Below are 10,072 nucleotides of genomic sequence, written 5' to 3'. Positions count from 1 at the left end.
TTTAGGTAGGTTTTGTAGCAGTGCATTAAATTATTAGGTGAACATGGAGTAGATTCTGGGAACATTGAACCTGAGAGTATCTTTCTTTTTTCCCTCCATTTGGCTACTGGGTGTGGATGAGGCCTTACTTACTTTCTTTTAAAAAAAAAAATATTTTGTTTTTAGTTATAGTTCAACACAATACCTTTATTTTATTTTTATGTGGTGCTGAGGATCTAATCCCACACCCTGCACGTGCTAGGCAAGCGCTCTACCACTGGGCCACAACCCCAGCCGGAGGCCTTACTTTCAAGTGGGATCTTGACAGAGAAAATCAAGACAGGGATTGCTCCTAGTGGGTTGGCTATTGTTGATGGGCAAAGAGACAAGACTCACAGATGCCAAGAAGGCTTTGACTTTCAAATCCATGGGCTCCTGAAGGGAAATTTGTTATTGGCCCCACCAACATGTGTCATTTTCCCTGACCCAAACTGGCAGAGGAAAAGATGAAAAACTTCTGCTGCCCAAGAATTCAGGAAGACCAGATGCAAAGATGCTTCTTTCCAGAAACTCAGCCTACTGCTCCTCATTCCCCACTGGAATTTATCTATCTGTCTGTATGTATGTACCAAGGATTGAACCCAGGGGTGCTTAACCATTGAGCCACATCCCCAGCCCTTTTATATTTTTTCACTGAGTTGCTTGGGGTCTCTCTAAGTTGCCGAGGTTGGCCTCAAACTTGTGATCCTCTTGCCTCAGCCTCCCAAGTTGCTGGGATTACAGGCATGTACCACCACCCCTGGCTTCCCCACTGGTATTTCTAGTGGGTTACCATGTATTAAAGACAGCATTATGTTGAGAGTTAAACAACTGGGAAGAAAGTGAACACAGTTCATGAGGAGAGTGGTTTGACAATTATGATATATCTCTACTGTGGATGAATGAGTGAGCAACCATTAGGAAGGATGCACTAAATGTATACCAGTGAGTTAGAGGGATTTCTAGAAGTCATTGTTCTGTGAAAGAAACAAGATGCAAAAATTTTGAAAGTATTGCATTTCTGAGAAAATTCCCATCTCCTTGGTGTGTGTGTGTGTCTGCATCACCCCCATGTAGGATTAACTGAGTATAGATAAAAATATGGAAGGAAACTGACTAGTGTAAGATATATTACTTTAGTGGTAATGAAAAGCTGGAATGGAGGCTGATGTAGATGGAATGAACAGCAGACTAAAACCAATGAAGCCAAAAAAAGGAAAGGAAGAAAAATCATAGTTTTTAAATAAAATGGAGCTATTTTCCTTTTATTGGCATGGTAGAAGTCAGCCTCTGTTAAAACAGCCCAGTTGGTTTGGAGGTGTAGCTCAATGGTATAGTGCTTTGCCCACCTACCATGTTCAAGGCCCTGGATTGTCTCCCCAGCACCAGAAGAAAACAATAAGAAATAAAGAAACAATTGATAGGCAATCTGCTAAATACTTGAGGTAAAGCAGTGCAGTACTAAAGAAGGCCAACCAATTGCCAGTGTTCCAGTGTCTTAGATAACATAATCCTGAGAAGTTCAGTTACTTAATCCCTCTGTGCTTCAGTTTCCTCATCTGGGCAGTAATAGCTACCATGGGTAATTGTGAGAAAAAGGTTGGATGCTGAGAGTAATGCATGGTAGGTAGTAAGTACACATGAGTGTTAGCTATTATTACCCCAATCCATCTCAGGAGCTAAGAAGCACTTTGAATATTTGACAGGGCAGAGAAGGACAGAACTTTTACCTGGCTCCTGTCTTTACAGAACATGCAGTGAAATTAGACACATAAATAAAAGGACAAGCACTCAGGACTTACAGGGTAAAAGGCCAATATAGAAATCCTCCAGCATGAACAATAATTAGTGAAAAGAATGTTTAGAGAAATCATTATTATCTTGGTTTTGCATTTTGTAGGTAGAAACCATGGTGCTCAAAGGGATCTCTGACCAAAAAAAGAAATGAGGTAAAAGGCAAAAATTTTGTACAAACAAACTTATTTTGTTGTTTAATATAGGAGTTTTCCAGTCAGTACTGTTACCTGCCCCCCCACCCTTAACTTCTACCTCCATCAGAAGCTTTTTAAATTTCTTAAACATGTAACTTAGATTCATTTGAATTTGTATCATTTGAGTTATACAAGTTCTTTCCCTCATAAACAGTTGATGCTAAACATTGCATTCTTGTTTGATGCCCAGTTTTTCTCTTGTCAGCATAGTTTTTCCCTTATGTTAGTGAGAAAAGTAAGATTTAAATTTTCTGAATTTCCATTCACTCAGTCATTTTTGTCAGTAAATAGAGAAAATCTGCTAGATACCAAGCACTTGCTAGACTTGGGTTGACAGAAATAGGAATGAGACAAGAGGAATTCCCACTTGGTGAGGAAGGTAGAAAGCAAAGATACAATAGCAGTACAGTGTGAGCAGGTCCATGATAAAGGTTTACGCTCTGGCCCCAGAAGGAAGGATAAAGTAGAAACAGGAGTGGTGGCAAGGACAGAAATCACTGGGATGGGAGGGGGATGGACCAGCGTTGGAAAGTATGCCACAGTTAGTGATTGCTGAATTGAAATTGGGAGGATAAATGCAGACCAAAAGAAGAGGAGGAAGGGCATTCAAAGACAAAAGCCCAAGAAAGCATGGTAAAAGGTTCAGAACAGCTAGAACATACAAGGAAGTGTGTGTGTGGGGGGGAGTATTATTCAACTGAAGCTGGAGAACTACATTTAGATTATGTAGTGGGGTATGAATGGTTCCATATGCAATATCAAGAAGGATAAGTTGAGTATTTTGCTTGTTGCATTACTGGGAATTGAAACATGGGTGTTCCACCACTGAGCTACATCTCTATTTTGAAAAAGGGTCTCACCAAATTGCCAAGGCTAGCTTCAAACTTGTGATCCTCTTGCCTCACCCTCGCTAGTAGCTGGAATTACAGGCATACACCACCTCATCTGACTGAAGTATGTTTTATATTTATGGAAAAGAAAATTTGAAGTAACAATAGGTGCTTCATTTAAAATCACACTCGGCAGTTTGAAGGAATTGAAGAGAGTCAAGTCTACCACCTACAGATGAATTAGGAAAGAAATGAAGGTCAGAAGTAAGACACAATAATAAATACAGAAAGGTATAGAAATATATATACTTGAGAGGTATAGAAAATAAATTTGGCGAGTATAAGACGTAGACTAGCAAATGAGGGAAGAGGCTCTGATGGCTCCTTGGTTTCCAGTATGGAAGGTGACGTAAGTAGGAGCAGTTTGGTGGTAGGGAGACAATATTGAGTTTGAAATATCTCTGTGACATGAAGATCAAGAGACACTCGGGTAAATGGATTTATGGATCCGAAACTCAAGAAGAAGTAGGGACTGGCGGTAGAGGTTTGGAACTCTTCAACACACTTAGTATGTGAAGGTTTCAGTATGGATTTGGTACCACATGAGAATAAAGGTGACTAAGAATAGAACCAGGAATGAGAAGAGTCCTTCAAAGGAGACTGACAGCTGCCTGAGAGGGAGAACCACAAGCAGGAAAAAAGAAAGTTTCTAGAAATAGAATAGAATAGAACACAATAGAGAGGTGGAAGACATTAAGGACTTAAGCAAGTCCGTTGAACTTGATAATTCAGGCAAACGTTGGTCATTACAGACAAGTAGGAGGTTAGAAGCCATGCTGAAGTGTGTTGAGATGTGAAGGAACCTGTGGAAGTGGAGGTTGCCAGTGGAGACACTCCGAATAACCTTAGCAGGAGGAGCAGGAAGAATACAGTCAGCCTTGAGGCTAGTTGAGAGGGACATGCTTTTCCAAGGGATTTGTATTTTTTTACCCTTTCCTCTAAGTTTTACAAGTCTTTTAAAGCTTTTATTCACGTATTATGTCATTTAAAATTTTAAAAAGACACACTGAACTAAACAGGAGAAAGCAGTAATTGGAGAGTGGGGAAAAGATAAAAGACTATATAGTTCTCCACGTTAAAAAGACTTAGGGAATTTTCCCAAATTGCCCTGACCACTTATTAATCATAATGTCACCAGGTAGAACCTGGGCATGGATACTTTATTTCTGAAGAGCTCCAATTAATTCTAATGCCTAGTGATGGCTGAAAGCCACTGAGAAAGGATTTTGCTAAGATGGAGTGACTGAAGCTCATTTAAATACTCAGGGAAATGAGCCATCGTGTAATTTATATTACTATGTTATAGCTCATTGATTTGAAATGCCCTTGGCTTATATCACAAGATGCCAATATTTAGAAGTAAATGGAGAACTGGGCTGGGATTTATGATACAATGCAATTTATTTTTGTCTGTTGCTCAATTAGCTACATAGTTTTGTGCTAGCCAAAAAATTTCCATATGTATACAGTATGGAGGCTATGCTCATTTTCCTAAGGTCCATTTCATTCTTAATGAAATGCTTTGCTTTTGCTTTTTAATCTAACAAAATGATGCAAAAATCATCTGCAATTAATGGAAACTGTCCAGGAAAGTTATTTTAAAATGTAGCAAAGAAGCACTTAAAACTCTCAGGCAGAATGATGACTCTTTAAGCAACCAGTTCGTATCTGTGGCTACGTGTAATTCTAACTCTAATTAGTCTTGGACTGGTCTTTACTGCTTATTCAATCTCTGAAATAATATCAAAAGGCTCATAGGATGAACCAGATTCAAGATCATACTTAGAGGACTGCAAGGCATATAGAACACTTACTCTATGTTCTAATATACCTTTCAAGGTTCCTAGTCAAGTGAAATTTATTAGGTTAAGTGGAATAAGCCAGACACAAAGACAAATACCACATGTTTTCACTCATTTGTGGGACCTGGAAAGTCAATCTTATAGAAGAACTAAGTGGAATAATGGTCACCAGGGATGAGGAGGGCAGGTGGAAAGAAGTTTAATGAGGAGGAACAAAACACAGAGGAGGAATTAATTCTGGTTTTTTAGAGCACAGTAGTGTTAGGTTGCAGCAATCTATGGCTTGGTTTTAATAGTAAGGTTTGGTACACCAGTCTATGATGTATTTCAAAATAACTAGAAAAGAACGAAATTCTCGATACATAAAAATAGTTAACATTTGAAGGGACAGAAGTGTTCATTATTCTATCTCATTAAAAATGAAAATTTCAAAAAAGCTGTTTTAAAGCTGAAAGGAATGAAGATCATCAGCTCAGTTTTTCTCAAGATGAAGAGAGGACATTTCTTAGGAGCAAAGAAAGTTAGTGACAGCATCTTCTTGCCCCATCTGCACTTTGGCAGAAGGAGGCCTGTCGAAGAAGGGACAGAGCATCAAGCCTGAGTTGCTTTTGTGAGATAAGGAACTAACTCCAGAGCACAAGACCCATCCACAACCACTTATCTTGGTAGTACTTGATTAAGGAGCAATCCTTTAAAAATACCAAGTCCTACAAAGTTGCACATATAATCGTAACACATAGTTGTAGACCTATTAGGTATATGTATATTTCAATCTTTTAGTTTTAAATTTTTTGCCATTGAGAAAAAGACATGTGATTTTGATCCCACTTAGATAAGATAGTGCCACTCAGAAAAGTTTGTCCTATGTCAAAGTAGATATGATTTTCACCCCAAAAGAGAAACACAATCTTTAGAAATACAGGGACATTTATTAGAAATAATCAAGAGGAAAGTTATTCCTAAGTAACAGATACAAGCATTTTCTTATCTCTTGGCTTTATAGGAGAACATAAGGTCAGAGAGAAGCTAGTCTCTTCTCCACTGTTAGTCTAAGCCCCAAATTGATGATGAAACTTCTGGAGTTTCATGTGGTTATAATAGGCTTCCCGGGTTAAAATGCGCACTTAACACTCAGGAGCAGATTAATTATCAATGTTCACTTAGCTTGTGAACCTTTTGTACTTAGAGACAAAATTAAAACCAAAATAATATTTATTTAAACAGATCAAAAGGATCTGTTTTACAATTACATTTTACTTATAATTGGACAGAAAAATTGAACCACTTATAGAAACTGCTTTTACAAATCCTTTAGCCTAAAGTTCTGAATTAAAGTGTTACTCGAAAGGTAGGAAAGTGACAGTATGACTTCTGATTTAATTTTTGTGCTACCTGCCCTCCCCCAAAAGTTATTAAGTGATAATAACTGTGCAGAAACAGTAACAGACACTTAAGAAATGGGAATTCCTTCCTCACTGCTCCCCTTTCTGTAGTGACAGTTAATTACCATTTCCTCAGAGTAGGCAGTAGAGAGAGGATCCAGTGTAAAAGAGAGGCCCAGCTATTTTCACTCAGGTATAAGAGACTGAATGATTTAAAATTATGTCTCTGTTGGGTGCCAGAGTTACTCTCTGCTCAAAAGTAGGAATGAGCCTGTTTAGATGCAGCTGTTGTCATTTAGTACCATTTGAGTACACTGAATTTCTTGGACCTAATGACAAGTACGCTGAAAACTGTTGATTTAACTTGAAGTCAATTTAACTTCAGAATTGATAAAGCATTTTAGAAATTGTAATCAAATTAGAATCACCTTTCTCCTTATCACTTATTCTTTCATATTCCTCAGAAGAAAAAGAAAAAAATATGCTCCATTGCTGTCCTTATGAGGATTGTTCCATATGTAAACGTCAGTTCTAACTTTCAGCGGGAAATGGGTGAGCAGGACTGTGCCCATACTATAAGGTAAGAGAGGCCAGTTGATGCCTTAGTCAAATTGCACACTGAGCACTTTCAAATTAGCCTATCACACTGGTCTCTACAGTAAATATTCCAAAGCATTGTTCTTGTTTGTAAGTTCACATAATGATGCAAAGGTCATCTACACTGAATGGTTGGAAAATTTCAGGAAAGTTTTAGGAAAAAGAAAAAAGAAAAACTGATAGAGGGACTTCCTGTATCAAAATTTAATATGAAAAGTCATTGATATCGGAAGAAATAGATTAATGGAACAGAAGAGAATGTCTAGAATTAGACCTACGTGTACCTAAGAATGTATTACATAAAAAGGTGATATTGATAAATTTTAATGGGAAAGTGAGCCATCTTTTGGAAAAATTAAAGGTGTATTAAAGATTTAAAATGAAAAAATAAAGCAAGGATTAATTCAAATTTTTCAACTTGAAACTTTGAGTCTTACTTTCACCTTTCTAAAATTATTTTTTTCTTTTTTATTATACATATTGCTTAATGCAAAAATGCATGTTCATTACACTTTATATTCCATTTTATCTCATTTTAGTGTAATTGCCTTTATATATCTGAGTAGCATTTTCAGTTACATTAAATGGTTATTTTAACAATCCTTTTTTTTTCAGAAATACATAATTCATTTCCAACACTTTAGTATAAAAGCCTTTGGAGTTTTTTCTCTTTCTATACAACTATATAAGAATATTTGTGCATTTGCTTCACTGATAATAATGGAAATATGCCATAAAAGCTATTATTTTTAATTTTTTTCTATATAATATGTTATAGAAAAAGATAACCTTTAAAAATCACATCATCTAATTGCAATTTCAAAACACAAAGACCTGCTATGAATCTATTTGAAAATCAAACTGTAAAAAGTAAAGGATTTTTTTCCTAAATTAATTTCTAGTTGGCATTTAAAAACCTTTTTACTTTTAGTTATCCATTTTCAAGAACACATTGTTGCATTATTTGTATTTTTATCTGATATACTAATCATTTTATAATGAGTTTATGACTTTTGTATGTATTCTTATTATCTTTATAATTTAAAAATTTATACTTCTCTCACTTTTTTCCATTGTGATATTATTTGTATGATGTACTTTTTGTTCAACTAATAAACATAATTTATTTGATAAATTTTGGAGGTAAATGTCCTATTTTTAAATGAGCTGAAAAATTCACAAGTTTTCATGATATTGTAATTATTAATTTGTAACTATATACTTTTTTTCTCTTTTAAGGAAAGAAAAATAATTCTTATGCTCTTTGGTTATGTTTTCTGTTCCTTCATTTGGCATCATTACTTAAATAGGAAGGTCTTACTTGTCATCATTGGATTGTTTTATTCCAAGTAATTATTCAGTAATCCTAATAATTAGAAATACTCCTTGTCTTTCTGGTGTAATCATAATTATGTTGTTCTGTCAGTAATTCCATAAATTTATACTTATTGTAGAGATTGAATTCATTTTCCATCTTCACAGAACTTACCATAAATACTCAGCTGCCTATACTTAGAAACTCTTTAATTCCTGTCCACAGAGTCCTGAATATTCTAAAGATATTTACAGAAAGCATATACTTGGTTACTAAATATTACATGTCTAAATTTTTTGTGTACTTTCACATACATATGATAGCCAGAGTAAATAGATTAGTTTTGGATGGCACCTTTATTTTTAAAAACTTTTAACTTTAAGATCATCGTACATTTACATTCAGTTGCAAGAAATACAGGAAAGACTATGTACTCTACCAGTGTCTTCAAGGGTACACATCTTAGATCACTAAAGTCCAATATCACAACCAGAACATTAACCTTGATACTGTGTAGATATAGGACATTTCCATCACCACAAGAAATGGTCCCGTAGGTTGCCCTGTTATAGCCACTTTCATGTCCCTCCCAGTCCCTGCTGTATCCCTGGCAACTGTGAATCTGTGCTTTATAATTTTATCATTTCAATGATGTTGTATAGATTAAATCATACAGTGTACTATCTTTGAGGATTAGCTTTTTACACTCAGCTTTTTACACCCAGTTCCCTGGGTATTCATCCAAGATATTATAAATATCAATAGTTTCTCATGTGTTTGCTTTCTAAAAGTTTTACAGTTTTATGTTTTATATTTAGCTGGGTGATTCATGCTTAACATTTAATAATTTCCTAAGAGATGTTTTCATTTTGCTCTCTGCTTCATTATTTTCTTTTTCAATTGTTCTCTGACAAGATGAATTTTTATTCCAATTTTATTCTTCATTATATTGAAAGGCATCACTAATGAGCAAATGATTTTATGAATTATTTAGCACTTCTTTTGTTCTCAGGCTTATGTCCATTATCTCTTTATTGTCTCATGGTCTTACAACAGCACCTGACACATAGTGGGTACTATGTGATTATTAATAAATGATTAAATTAATTGATATTTCTCATGTCTTTCAGATTATCTGGCACTTTTTCTATTATTTCACCTGTATTTTGTGTTTCTTCCTTAAGTTTCTATGCTATTTTACAAAATTCCATTAGAACAGTATTGATTGAACTGTTTGTTCCAACGACGACATGAGTTATAGTTCATGTTGGTGTTTCTAAAGCTTATTGAGATGAAATGCAACAGTGTCCCATGGGAGGGTCAGGAGCTGTTCAAGGAAGGTGGGATGGTGACCTAACAGGCCATGAGATGTTTGGTGCATGAGAACTGAAAAAGAAATACACTGAGTAAAATGGAAGGTGTGTTTCTCACTGTGAGAGGAAGGAATTACAGATATAGAAAGCAGGAAACTTAGAATGTACCTTTTGGTGTTGTCTTGAATTTTAATCTCATGGATTTCTAAGTAGAGATTAGGTAGATGATAGATAGATAGATAGATAGATTTAAAAAAATCTGTTCCCTAAGAGGGCCTAGGAGCAATGCTATGCCAATAACATGAGAATACCTATTACCTGGATAATGGTTTCAAAGTGCTCTTTGGAGAAATGACTAAGCCTAGGACCTGATGAAGAAAAGTACAAGTAGAGTCTGGAACTATTTTTTTGGGCCCAAAGTAAGACGTACTAGAGGAATGATAGGATACCTCAGAAAGATACAGGAGCCCACCTTAGGGAACTTCACTATTTTGATAATATCCTTTGATGCAGAAAAGTTTTAATATTCGATGAATTTATTTCTTTTGTTGCTTGTGTTTTTGGTGTCATATCACAGAATCCATTGCCAAATCTACAGTCAAGAAGATTTACCCCTATGTTTTCTTCTAAGTGATTTATAGTTTTTATTCTTGTATTTAGGTTGTCACTCCATTCTGGATTACTCTCTGTATATGGTATGAGATAGGGATCAAACTCCTTCTTTTATGTGTGGAATATCCAGTCGTTCCACTCTCATTTGTTGA

This window comes from Marmota monax, unplaced genomic scaffold (assembly GCF_021218885.2).
Source record: "Marmota monax isolate L192 unplaced genomic scaffold, Marmota_monax_Labrador192_F-V1.1 WCK01_AAM20220418_F8-fsc00003, whole genome shotgun sequence".
Classification (NCBI taxonomy): Eukaryota; Metazoa; Chordata; class Mammalia; order Rodentia; family Sciuridae; genus Marmota; species Marmota monax.
This window is presented reverse-complemented; position numbering follows the sequence as displayed.